Genomic DNA, 14,784 nt, shown 5'->3' on the forward strand with positions numbered 1-14,784 from the left:
CGAACTTAATTGCGCGAATAGTCCTATAATTAGAGTCGCTGAAGTATGGCTCATGTTCATTCGATAATTGCACGAGAAAAATATTCGGAAAATTCTCTCAATTTTCGTCTTGGCTATTTCCAAATTGTGCTTCATCGGCGTTCCAGTTAAGCCTCGAGAGCCAGAAATTGCCGCGATTATCGGTTCACTTGTAATAAGTAAAATGAATAATTACTGAATTAGCAGATAACATGGCTAGAGTAAGAGGGGGCTCTTTTGTAATGATAGTGGCTTGAAGTTGGTTTGGAGAAGGAGAAAATAATCAAAGCCAATTAAATATTTACAATATAAACAAGACAAAAGTCATTGAAACGTGATTAATAGTTTTCTTTGTGACTTGTCTGAAGTTGTAGGGTACACACCAGTTCAATGATTAAACCAATTAAGGCAATCCGCCTGCTAAATATAGAACTTGTTTGTGAGGGCTTTATTTAAGTAAAGTTCAGTTTCAAAAATTTGTAAATAGGAAGATCGATAGAGAAGCCTCTTATAGTGGTGGCTAAAGATTCCTCGGTACAAACAGGTTGGCAATTCGAATGTTTGCTCACAATCTAATATTAATTATAACAGATGACACGAAGATTGGTTCTTCCGCTCTAGAGAATTTGTCATTGGAATTTATGCAGTAAAAGATGCACTGCGAGCTTAGCAGGTATCTTACGACATATTATATTAATAATATTAATAATCTATCTTCAGTCTAGCTTATATACTTTTGGCAAAACCACAAACCAAGCAACTGTAGAGGATCCTTAAATAGGGAAGAATGTTTTTGGAATGGATAGTGCTCGGCGCTGTGAGTACCCAAATAGGTGGGTAGATCTCATTGTATTCACAGCAAGGGGGAGTTACATCAGTCGTGATGATGATTTAGTCATCGGCAACTTCCATTAATATAGTAGAATTTAAACCCAGGATCGACCTGATGAATGTGTTGGTTTGGATAACATACCACCGCGAACAAGATTTCCAGTTCTGCGTGGAAACCCGACACGTGATAAGAACAGTAGAGCCTCCAGCCCTACCAGCTTGCCAATCCTCTGGATTCTTATAGTACCGACTTCTAATCCTACTAGTAGCATTTAAAGTGCATTATGTACCGTTCGAAGATGGTATGCCTTTCGCAGTCATGCGGTATTCGATTACGGCTTTTCAATACATCACGCACTATTAGTAGTTCCTTCACAGAAGGGGTGGCACCTCTAGGTACATACATAAAAGGTCGATAACTGCTACTTTTAATTTATCTTTTTGTCGTATCCGAATCCACTCGTATTTACGATACGATATCAAGAAACAACACAGACCACCTATGCCACTTCAAAAGATGTCAATCTAAATTGATTTCTTGCCACAAATATTTATTCCGAAGGAGCTCAAAGGAAGCATTTTGGAAAATTTGGAAAGACGTGATTTTATTGAAGTAGTAAGAAGGAAATCAAAGAAAATTAAATTCAAAAATCATCTAAGATAAAAGAGGGGGTTAAGCAAGGGGGCGCACTGCAGGATAGACTAACGCCGAATGTAGCTCCCTGGGACCAACCTATCCCTCCCTGAGAGTGAGCTGCCTCTCTTCTAGGATGTGTGGCTTTCCAGGAAGCAAGCTTCTCGTCTACCAAGATCGTTAGTGAGTGGTAATGGCCACACCCTCTACAAGGTGACCCTACTTATTAACAAAACGCTTCGAGTCTAGATTGGGGAATCCGAGAATACCTCTCCCAATCCAGGGTGTCGTACGAACCGTGTCCATTGGATAAATTTCAGTCGGGGGTAAATGACTGTATTCCAATGAAGCCCAACTGATACCTGGTCGCTTCGGTGAGTAAGTTGGACTTTACTGTCGTACGGAGGGCTATAGCACGGCGGACCTCCTAACACCCATACTCGTGGGAATCAAATGAGTAACAATGAAAAAAAACTACAACAATACAAGCGAGATCCCGTACCGCACATAAACTGGTTAACCAGGTGGAGACTCATTTCCGAAAAACTGAGGGGCAGGTGATTACACCCAAGAAGGGAGAGATTGAGACGTCAAGCAGAAGATCCAAACTCAACATTGGTATACTGCGAGGACAACAACCAACAAAAACCGCTGCTCAAAAAGCAAGGACAAGCAAAAGCACGTCTGAAATGAATATATCAGCCGTAAGGAAGAAGACAGGTCTCGTGGCGCAGGAGTTAAGTGGTACCTGCGTTATCTGTAGGAAGGCCTCAAATTGAGTCTCGTGGCGCAGGAGTTAAATGGTACCTGCATTATCTGTAGGAAGGCCTGAAACTGAGGAGAAAGCTCAGAACAGACCTAAATCATCTTTATTGGAGCTAAGAAAGTGAGGAGCAGCGGATATTAGCCCGCATGAGGAGAATGCTCGCTAGTGCGACGGGCCATACTGCCAAAAATATTTTCCGAATAAAAACTCACTCGTGAGGAGCAGGAAACTACCGAAGACCTTGTCGCCAGACAGATATGCAAGGGATGGACTGTAAAACTTGTATTCACCGGGATACGCTTTTGACCATGTCATATACTGGTGGACTGTGCGATGGAGGCTGTGGTTTAGAGTTATAGTTCCTAAATTGTCAGTCTGGGAAGGAACAGAACTGTCGATATGTTCTGGGGATAATATTCCAGGAGCGCACATGATGACAGTATTTCTCCCGAAAATCGCAACAACAGAAACGGAAGATCTCATAAAGCTACATTACGGAGAGTCTCCAGAAACAGGGTGGATGACAAGGGAAGACTCCTCACGATCGAAATATGATAGATGACCGATCCCTGGAGGCAATCAAACCTCCGAGTTGCCACATCAACTATCCATTTGACAACATACATGTGTATGGGCATGAAGAGGTGAGTACCTTCTTGAGTTTAGTTTTAGCAATAAGTTAGAAATAGATAACATAGGAACACTCCAACATTCGTGACCAGCACTAAGTAAGAGGTACAAGACATAACTCTAGGGAATACGCTAGTGGGTTGGTGGTCAGGAATTGAAGGGTATCGGATGAGTCCTCGATGTCTGGGCATTAAATAATCAGATTTGACATTTGACAGAATAATAAGGAATCCCAGGAATTCCCAGGGACTTGTGAGAAGGGATCGAACAAACCATAGAAGCAACCAGACTTTACAAAGCTGTAGCTAAAGACGGGGCAATATCTTCTGTCTGCTTGAAGAAGGAGATATAACATTTACCGAGAATGAAGAGGGCAGAATATACCTGCTATTCAGAACTTTTTTCCCGGGGTTCTACCCCATGGCAGCGGGCGACAGCATTCTACCTGACACCCCCACAACGAACAAAATGGGAAGAAAGGTGAACTGGAAACTAACAAAAGAGGTATCCTCGGAAGCTAGGGTAAGGTGGATGGTGAACTTTTAAACCACTGAAATCATCCGGAGTATATGGCATCGTCCCAGCGCTAATCCAGAGAGGTCTAAAAATCATCTTAGAGCCTCTTCTAAAGAAGGTAAGAGGCATTATAGCCCTAGGATATATACCAAGGGCTTGGAGGCAGGCAAAAATGGTCTTTATTCCGAAAGCGGGTAAAAAGGATCCTTTTCACCCTATATCTTTCAGACCAATTTGCATGACATCGTTCGTACTCGAAACGGTGGAGAAGGTCATAAACAATATGTTAGAACAAATGTTCCAAAGCATAATCCCCTACATCAGTGGCAACACGCTTGCCAGCAGGATGGTCTGCGGAAACTGCTCTAGCTCAGCTAACGGATGTGTGCGTTTTTGGATATCAAAGCAGCATTCGATCACACATCACACACAAAAATACAAAATGCCCTGATTCTCCCTGGCTTTCTCGATTGGCAAAATATTAGAGGGCAGGTAAATAGAAGAACCGGCAGGTTTGCACCTACCTATCGTCATGAATACTACGCAAGGCTGTCCACAGGGCAGGGTACTATCACTGCTTATGTGGAGTATGATACTGGACGAACTTCTGGACGAGTTGACAAATACTGGAATACAGGTGCAGGGTTACGCGGGCGATATTGTTTTATCAATAGGGGTGCACCTTGGCTATGTGCTGATATGTCACTGCTGCAACTACAATCACTTGTGAATTCTAATTGAACGGTGAAAAGATTTGTTTTGGCATTATTGGTCTAAATGACCAAAGAGGTCCATCATGGAAAATTCATCTGAAACTTCGATAGGACTCATTACGGCAAGACATTGCTAGGTTGACTCAAATCAGCACTGGCAATACCAGTAGATGGGGGAAGAGAGAGTTTACCGGAACTACGCCATTCCCAATAGTTGAAATATTAGGTACACTAAAGCAAAAACTTTTTGCAGTCGATTACGAGGGTTTGATGAAAGTCATTCCAGACGTGTTGAGAATACAACATACGCGAAGAACCAGCGAAGTTTTTTTTAGATGTTTTTCAGAAACGAATTCCAACAGAACTTCTAGACAGTACACTGTTCGGCAACAGAAGCAAGTGAGTAATGGGTAGGAATTTGAGGGTTAGTCGCCCAGCAAGCTAAGTGGATTATCGCCAAAGGCAACCGTCATACCACTATGCCGGGCTTTTTGCGGATGTTGCCGAAGGCGAGGTTCAACGAGCTCCAAGGACTGGAGGGGTCCTGGTCTGGATCAGGTTCAAAATATCTGGTTTAACAAGTTTACCGGTTGGCATATAGCACAAATCAGATTATTAGTCGGCCTGAGAAATTCCTACCTTTCCTCACAAAGAGAATTGGAAGGACACGGTGTAGGATCCCGTGGACACAAGATCCATTGCTTGCTTACCAATCTTCTAGGAGTTCATGACGTCTGTTATTTGTGGAAGAGTCATTACGTACCTCGAGACCAATAACATCCTGCGCAAGGAGTACAAGGCCTGGCAAGTTGGGTCAAGGGATTGCAATTGTAGGACAGCTAGCCGAAAGACGGAGAAATCTATTTAGTTGCTACATCGATTGTACCAAGGCTTTTGACAGCGTCCCGTAAAACTGGCTAATCGATGTTCTACGTCTATATTGAATTGATCCCAAACTAATGAAGTTTTTGGCGACAGTCATGGAAGGGTGGCATATTAATGTACTCATCTGAAGGTAACGTCACCTCGGACCCCTTTTGCATACGAAAGGACAACTTGCAGGGAGATTCGTTGAGTCTCGTTTGCTTTTGCATGGCTACTGAATGATTTTAGAGGGCAATCATACATGGGCTACAGGGTAAGTGCGAGCTGACACATCTGATGTACTTAGATGACATGTATAGGGTACTGATGACCACCTTAGAAGTCTGTTGCGAATAGTAGACATGTTTAGCCGCGATATTCGGATGGAGTTTTGATTAGACAAGTGTCGAATCCAAGCCATTCGCAAAGGCCAATCCGAGCCGCATGCTAGAGATAGAATTGGTGACCTCCACATCCAAGCTAAGTATTGAATATATTCGCTATCCCTTCACTGGGTTCTGCATTTGGAATATTGTCGCAGAAAAAGATCGATCTAAAAAACGTCCAATTCATTGTCCAAACTCTACCTCTGATCCTGCCTGGTAATATCGGAGGCAGGGGCGTGGTTGACGTGGTAGTAAAACATCGCCGCCAAGTCTACTCACTATGCGCCTATTTTTATAGCACAGAGCAGGTGGAGGACAACGATCAACCGTTCTTCTCAGTGGAGTGAAATCAGACTAGGAGCGGATCGATGAATGGAAGTCGAAGGCAATGCACGGTAAACACGTAAATTACCTTTGGCAGCCATTTGTCGATTTGCATTTGTCGAACAAATGGCTGTGTGCTGGGGGCTCTTTGCTGAGACGGAGGAATTTATGTATGCCATTCAGGACGTCCAGAGCTTATAAAAAGCTCATAATGAAAGAACGGAACGACCGACCCACATCACCAAAACCCTAAATATTTTTTAGTAGATAGGATCGCCCAGCCTAATTTCTTGGCATTTATTGCTAGTATCATAAAATCCAGCATCTATGGAGATTAAGATGGCTTGAAAATAAAATTAAACTGAAAAAATAGCCCTTAAATTATCGTTTCCATGACAGTTGTTTGGCGTTGATGCAAAAACAACATCTAAACGTTTTCCAAAGATGGGTGTACCTTGGTGTTTATAGAGTAATAATAGAGGATAGTAAACCTCATGAGAATGCTAGCTCGGTAAACCAAAAGCGGATGCTGGATAAGGCGTTGATATCCCGGAATGTCGAAAGTACCGAGGGCGTAGCGCTAGTAACATTACCGCAACCTGCACCCTCGACTAATACTTCAGTTCTAAGTTGTACAGAGAATAACTCCAACTATACTCTATTTATCTCTTTCCCTGATCTCAGCATTTTTGTTTTACTCCTTTACCTGGGCTTGGGACCAGCATACTATGTTAATAGCAAGGGGATTTGAAAGACTCGAGATTGCACCCAGATCAGGCATTTGATAGAGCCAAATGGCGGAGCCGATTACGACGAGCCGACCCCGCTTGTGAACGGGACAAAGGCTGAAGCAAAAGAAGAAGATACTGAGACAATATTGACTTAACTATGGTCATCATTCAATACCAGATAAATGGCGAGAGGAAAAACATCATAGTTGCCTCCGCTTATTTACCCTATGATTCTTTGTATCTTCCACCGACGCAAGAGCTTAGGGATCTGGTGGCGTATGCAAAATCAAGTGGTCTCGAGCTCTTAATAGGTTGCGATGCGAATGCTCAACATATTTGTTGGGACAGTAGCAAATGCAATCCAAGAGGGGAGAAGCTATTTGATTTCATCACTTCAGCTGGTCTTATGATTGCAAACGTAAGGTGCGCCCCTATGTTCGTGGGACCGAGAAGAAGCGAAGTAATTGACCTAACAATCTGTACCCCAAAATTGTTAGAGTTGATTACACACTGGCGAGTGCTAGACGAGGTCTCACTGTCGGATTACCGATATCTACAATTCAATCTGACTTTTGCGGGCGAACAGTCTGCAGTACAAAGACGGAACCCTAGGAAAACGGATTGGGCAAAGTTCAATGAATTTCTCGGCAATAAAGTACAGTTCCCTAGGCGACTAAGGACTCCTTTGGTGGTGGAAGCTGAATTGAAAACTCTGAACTGCACACTTTTAGAGTGCTATGAAGAGGCTTGTCCTATTTCCCGAGGCCAAAGCGGTAAAACGGTTCCTTGGTGGAACCGAGAACTGCAAAAACTCAGAAAATCAACCAGAGAGACTTCAAGACTGTGCAGAGTCCTCAAAAGGGATGAGTTGGCCAAGTTGGATTCTCTTAGAAAACCCGATGGTACTTTCACGAGCTCCAGACTGGATTCAATACAGACCCTCCTGGAAGTACACCATCCGGGAGAAAGGGTAAGAGAAGTGGTAGGGGGAGAGTTGACGGTTCTTGCAACTCCTTCAACACGCAAGTGTCGCAAGGGGAACTGGAACACTGCGAAAGCGGTTGTTACCCATGAAAAGGTGAGAGCTGCCATACTGTCCTTTGAACATTTCAAAGCACCTGGCATGGATGGCATCTATCCGGCAATGCTAAAGGAGGGTATGGAGCATTTAGAGCGACCTCGAAGAAATATTTTTCGAGGATGTCTTCCTCTGGGCTACGTGCCTTCTTCTTGGTAACAGGTTAGGGTAGTCTTCGTACCGAAACCTGGGAAAGATGACTATTCTAATCCAAAGAACTTCAGACAGATCAGCTTGACTTCATTCTTGCTGAAAGGTTTGGAGAGACTGGTGGAGCGTCACATTCGTGAAAACGCACTTAGGTCACACCCACTTAGTGAAAACCAACATGCTTACCAACGTGGAAAGTCCTGTGAGTCTGCTCTTCATTCTTTGGTCACAAAGATAGAGGATGCAACTTTGAATGGTGAGTACGCGATGGGGGTGTTCGTGGAGATTGAATGGGCTTTTGACTGTGCGCCTTTTCAAAAACTATGTGATGCCGCCAGAGCGCATGGTGTTGATTAGGCTCTAATTAACCGGATCCATGCTATGCTAACGCAGAGATTGCTGTGCGCTGAGGTAGGTGTCGATCGCTACCTGACTGCAGAAGCAACGAAGGGCTGCGCCCAAGGAGGTGTGCTTTCGCCACTTCTGTGGAGTATGCTGATCGACTCACTACTATGCGAACTGCAAAATTTGCCAATACACGCTCAAGCTTATGCTGATGACGTGACTGTACTTGCTATTGATCGGGATCTTGGAACGGTGTGTAGGAATATACAACGTGCCGTCGATTTGATAGACAGCTGGTGCCTCAGACATGGTCTGCCAGTTGATCCAAATAAAACCACAATGGTATTATTCACAAAAATGACAAATCTGGATGGACTTTGCCTCCCTGAGATAGGGGGTACTACCCGAAGAAGTGAAATATCTGGGGGTCACTCTAGAAAAAAAACTTCTTTGGAACAAAAAGGTAGAGGTAAAGATGAAACGAGCTCTCACAGCTTATGGGCTCTGCAGACGGACCTTTGCCTCAACATGGGGACTCAGGCCTCATATGGTAATGTGGATATAGGTTGCCATCATTAGGCCGATGTTCGTATATGCATCCGTAGTGTGGTGGGTGAAGGTGAGACAAAAAAATGTTCACCATAAACTAGCCGCACTGCAAAGAATTGTGTGTCTGGGTATTACTGGTGCCATGAGCACGACATCCGGCGCAGCTCTGAATGCACTACTCAATTTGCAGCCCCTGGATATATTTATTCAAAGCACTGCAATGAGAGCAGTTCATAGAATAATTCGATTAGATCTATGGGAAAACAACGGATGTGGGGAGCACAGAGCATTGGAAGAGTTACTGGGAGGACTGAATCCAGTTCTTACAATGCCTACCGATTCTCGTGTCCCCATACATCTGTTTGGTAGAAGATATGAAGTTACCATGAAGCGTAGAGAGGACTGGGAAGACCCAGAGGAATGGGTTGCGGGATATACGGAAGTCTTCTACACCGATGGTTCAAAAACAGAAGAGGGTTCTAGAGCCGGAGTCTACCTCACGAATAAAAACGGGAAGTTGGCTTTTCCTTTGGAACAATATGCAACGGTATTTCAAGCCGAAGTTTATGCGATCCTAAGGGCGGCAAACTGGGTGATTGACGAACGGGTGAAGGGCAGGCGCATTGCAATCTGCAGTGACAGCCAAGCTGCATTGAGGGCATTGAGCAGTCCTTTGATCACCTCGAAAATCGTTCAGGAATGCAGAAACCGTTTGAACTCTATGTCTAGACTCAATACGATGGAACTACTCTGGGTACCTGGTCACTGTGGCGTAGAGGGAAATGAAATCTCTGACGCTTTAGCGAAAGAGGGGTCAATCTCCCCTAAGCCGGGACCGGAGCCAGCAATTGAAGTATCAGTAGCATTGGCTAAGCCTGTTTTCAAAACTGGGAACAAGCTTCCCATAATGACAGGTGGCAGAGCCTAAATGCTGCTCGCCACACCAAACTTTTCCTGCCAGAACCGAACATACGTACCGTAAAGTTTATCCTGTCGAAAAGCAGGAGGAGTTGCAGGTGTATTGTGGGCATTCTGACCGGCCATAATTCACTAGCTGGGCATATGTTCAGAATAGGAATTACCGAAGATGATACGTGTCCCTTCTGTAATGAGGAAGCATCAGTCATCAGATCTTTGGTGCCGATGTTCTCCAATTGCGACGGGTAGTATCCACTAACGGAAATCCTGTGATACGTTAAGGAATCCGGAATATTCCGTTAGACGGGGGTGGCGAGTACAATAGGCCAACACGGCCTGAGTGCTGTAGCTTCTCCACCACCATACACACACACATCTGTAGGTCGTCGCAAATTTACAATTAACTAAATTCCCTTTGCTAAAGTAACAAATTTCTTTGAATTGAAAGTCCACCGCTTTGACAATTAATAACTTTCATTTATGATTTATGATCACAACGTGTAACTGTCTTCTCAATTTTCCACAATCAGATTATTGATTACAAACCAATTACATCAAATTCATTCTTCATGCTCAATAAACAACTATGTTTTACCATTTATTAATCATTTATTGAAATTATACAAAGAACAGTCATTTGTGGTCCGCATCAGACTCTACAGTCCACTGTCGGCATACTCAAAGTATCTTTGATGTCATCTCGTCGTAAAAGGCCCATTACTTGGCTTGTTTACAACAATCTATTATTTGTAAACGAACGCGATTCACTAAACAGCAGCAAATATGCGAATTATCTTTTTTTTATTGCGGAAAAACGAAGAAAAATTGGAACAAGCTATTAAGCGAAAGCCCTTGTGAAAAATGGCGTTGGTTCCGTTCTAGTATCTGAAATCGCGAAAAAATTGCTGAATGGTGTGACTTGTTGGCACTCACACTCCAGCAAGACAAACTGGGACAAAATGGTAATTCAGTCGCTGTTGCGTATGGTACGCATTTTTGAATTGAATTGCAATCGAAATAATTCATCGACTACATAAAATGCATAAATTATTCGGTTGGTTGTTTCATAGTGAAGCGGACATTGGTGCACTCTTATGTGCATAGAGGTGTATGCACTTTCATTAAGAAAGGGGTAGTCAATGGGAAAAATATGCAACGGCAGAGTGCCCTGGTCTACTTTATTGACCACACGTTACCTCTTAGTGGATTGCGCAGGTTATGATTTTCCAGATTAAGCAGTTAATTGCAAGGTGCCGAGTATGTTAATGACCTAATCATAACCAGGGAGCATTATTACATCAATAGTGATGAATACCAAAAAGCATCGTTTTCATTGAAAATAGTACGATAACTGCAAAATAATTGACCTAAAACGTTCTTTCATTCGCGACAAAAGCACATATTGCACCTATCGCCGTGCAATCAACCGACATTAACCTTTCACTGTAGCAAAGATCAAGATAATCATGTTTGCGTTCCATTCAAGAAACCAGTAATCAACCTATCATCAAACCTAATTATCTTATGAAACTCTTCTCCGGAAAGCATCAATGGTGCATTAAGTTGAGGTTCATGATATGCTTTATATGCACACGGAACATTGTCTTAAGTTTAAGATCGTAGCCATGAATGAAATCGTAAAGTATTGGCTGGAGCTATTGCAAGTGAAGCCGGTGGATATGCCTGTGGACGTTGCAGTCTATTATTAAGTACGAGTACTTGCATGCTGCAAGCAGTCAAGTGTCATTGATACCTTAGCGCCTCCAGGCTAAGTGCCAAGTTCGAAGCTGTGACTGTTTTTGTTCAGTCGTGATTGCAGCTCGACACGATGACTTACAAGATTTCAGATTAAAACGTTTAAGATTATTACCACGGAGAGCATGAGGGGCTTGAGTCGCTTAATGAGTTAATATGGGAACAAAATATTGCTAACTGAATGTTGGGAGTGTATGTTTTCCCCCAGAATATCTCAACCGTTGGGGAATAAGGTGAGATCAATTCAAGGTTTAACTATGGATATTTTTATATGAAGCTACCTTCTGAAATATATGGTTCCCATAAACCCCAATATCAGGAGTGGTGCGTTAACCACATATCATCATCAACGGCGCAACAACCGGTATCCGGTCTAGGCCTGCCTTAATAAGGAACTCCAGACATCCCAGTTTTGCGCCGAGGTCCACCAATTCGATATCCCTAAAAGCTGTCTGGCGTCCTGGCCTATGCCACCGCTCCCTCCATCTTAGGCAAGGTCTGCCTCGTCTTCTTTTTCTACCATAGATATTGCTCTTTGACTTCCCGGGCTGAATCATCCTCATCCATATGGATTAAGTGACCCGCCCACCGTAACCTATTGAGCTGGATTTTATTCACAACCTAACCTGGTATCGCTCATAGATTTTGTCGTTCTGTAGGCTACCGAATCGTCCATCCTCATGTAGAGGGCCAAAAATTCTTCGGAGGATTCTTCTCTCGAACGCGCCCAAGAGATCGCAATTCTTCTTGCTAAGAACCCAAGTTTCCGAGGAATACATGAGGACTGGCAAGATCATTGTCTTGTACAGTAAGAGCTTTGACCCTTTGGTGAGACGTTTTGAGCTGAACAGGTTTTGTAAGCACTTTCCCCAGGGACAGGTTAAAAAGGACGCATGATAGGGCATCTCCTGCAGACCGTTTTTGATGTTGAATGGTCTCAAGAGTGATCCTGCTGCTTTTATCTGACCTCGCACATTAGTCAGGGTCAGCTTAGTCACTCTTATCAATTTCGTCGGGATACCGAATTCTCTCATGGCCGTGTACAGTTTTACCCTGGCTATGCAATCATAGGCGACTTTAAAGTAGATGGTGCAACTGTTGTCCATATTCCAACAGTTTTTCCATCGCTCACCCAGAGAGAAAGGCAATTAGATGTCCCATTATATGGTATAACGTGAACTCCAGCGTGAGCCTGCACTGTCTACCGAAGCGCGCGAGAAAGCAGATGAAATGTCAACGGTAAAAAACAGCGACATAGCAGCTCCAATGCAAGCTTATATATCATAAAATGGAGGAGCTGACTTGAAAGCAACAAAAAGAATCTAGAAAGCAACAAGACGAAAGGAGGGCAAAATCTATAGAAGAGATGACAAGCAAAAGAAGGTTGGAGATAACTGAAGAACAAAAGAAAAACATTCTAAAAGCAGCACAACAACATACAGCCTTTGCGATGACCATAAATAAATCGCAAGGACAGTCGTTAGAAGTTTGCGGAATCAACTTGGAGTTTCCCTGTTTCGCGCATGGACAATTATACGTCGCGTGTTCGCGTATCGGACAACCGTTTTCTTTGTTTATTGACGCACCAGAAAACAAAACAAAAAATATAGTTTATGAGAAAGCTTTAAATTGATTAACAAACTGTATCATAGCAGTGTGAGCCTGTCAATATCAAATTTAATCCTTATAAATAGCCAGTATCTCAGGAAAGCTCTATTTTGTAATTAAGCAACATGAAGTGTCGAAAGTAATAATAAAATTTCATGATTCATTCACAATATGCTTTTTTATTTAATACGGATTCGTTTTGTTTGTTTTAAAATTATTTTATACAAAAGTTTGGGTCTTTTATTCATCGATTGAGGCAGTTCGAAGTCTGCCGGGTCAGCTAGTCATGTATAATAATGTCCTCAACGGCTCAGTTGCTAGCGACACCACAATAGTGGGTTACGCCGATGAAATTTTGGTGATTGTTGTTGCAAAAGGCGGATGTGGAATTATATTCATTCGGAGCAATCAATGCTATCAAGAAGTGACTGAAAGATGCAGGTTTGCACTCGAGGTGGATTAAACCGAGGCGATGCTTATCACGAAGCGGTGTAATGAAACCATTGCCCGTATCAGAATGGGGAAGCATTTCATCACTTCAAAACCAGCAATTAAATACCTTGGAGTGGTGATAGATGCTAGGCTGAATTTCAACCAGCACTTGCAACACATTTGCATCATTTTTCATTTGCATTTTTCAATGTCAGCATGGCCCTGCCAAGGATAATGCCAAATATTGGTGGCCCGCGATAGACTTGTATACCGCTTATAGCTAGAGTGATGAGCTCTATACTGTTCTATGCAGTGCCGATTTGGGCAACTGCATTGCATACCGCCCTAAGTGTGTCCAGTAGTTATAGAATTGTCTCCGACGAAGCGGACTATGTAATAGCTGGAACGATGCCGATCGACATTTTGGCCGATAAGATGGAACGCATCTATAATGGACCCGATTCTTCCTCTGATCGGCACGTGAAAAATGCCAAAATAGAGGAATCGTTAAGCAGGTGGCAACAGCGGTGGTAACAAGCAGAAAAGGGAAAAGGGTCCACAGATTGATTTCCAGCATCAATGTGTAGACGCAGAGAATGCATGGTGAGATAATCTGTGATCTCACGGGACATGGCGAATACCATAACTACCTCTATAGGCTTAAGCTGGATAGCTTACCCAACTGTCAACAGTATTCTGGAGGACCCGGGGCATGTTTTCTTCCATTGTCCTAGATTCGCAGACGAAAAGAAAAGTCTAAAGGAAATATTGGGAGGAACAGTAGCACCGGAAAATATAATTGGAAAAATGCTTGCCTGCCATGAGAACTGAAATGCAGTGAACGACATGGTATGGCGGATTCAGTTCAGGTTGAGAGAGGCAGAGGAGGCGAGGAAGGTTTGAGCCATGTCCACCCCACGACTAAATACTTTACGGGTGTATACGCAGACAAGAGGACAGGAGTTAGGGGGTAGTTTTAGTGGGTAAAAATCCCATACGCTGGCATATGTGTGGCAACTCTGGAAAAAAAGAGAGGTAGGCGTCAATTAGTACTATGGTAGGTCCTCCCCTCCTCCCGCAGCTTCGGCAATACGAGACGTAGTGTATATTGAATCTAGTGTTATGGTCGTGAAAGCTACTGAAAGGCTTATGACTACCTGCGCGAGAATGGGCATGACGCTACTGAGAGCCTTCTGTTCGTTACGCTTATCAATCTGCTTCGATGGCTAGATCCTATAGCGTTTTTCAGAATGTGGCCGACAACTAAATTTACACCACAGCAAAAACACTTTCTATTGGGTCCGAATGCTCATCAGCACCCTTTTCAAATGGCTGCCCTCCAGTCAGAAATGCAGTTCTCGTATTTTCGTACTGCCGGATGACAGATGACAGGATCATCAAATATGTCCTAGCTAAACTTAGAGGATCGAAATTTTCTCTCCTTACAAGGTAGTGCGAAGGCAATACGTAACCAACTTATACCCAAGGTCCCATAGCTTCCTGTTCATGCCAGCACCATGCCCTTTGCCAGTTGAA

Source organism: Hermetia illucens, chromosome 2 (assembly GCF_905115235.1).
Source record: "Hermetia illucens chromosome 2, iHerIll2.2.curated.20191125, whole genome shotgun sequence".
NCBI classification, from domain to species: Eukaryota; Metazoa; Arthropoda; class Insecta; order Diptera; family Stratiomyidae; genus Hermetia; species Hermetia illucens.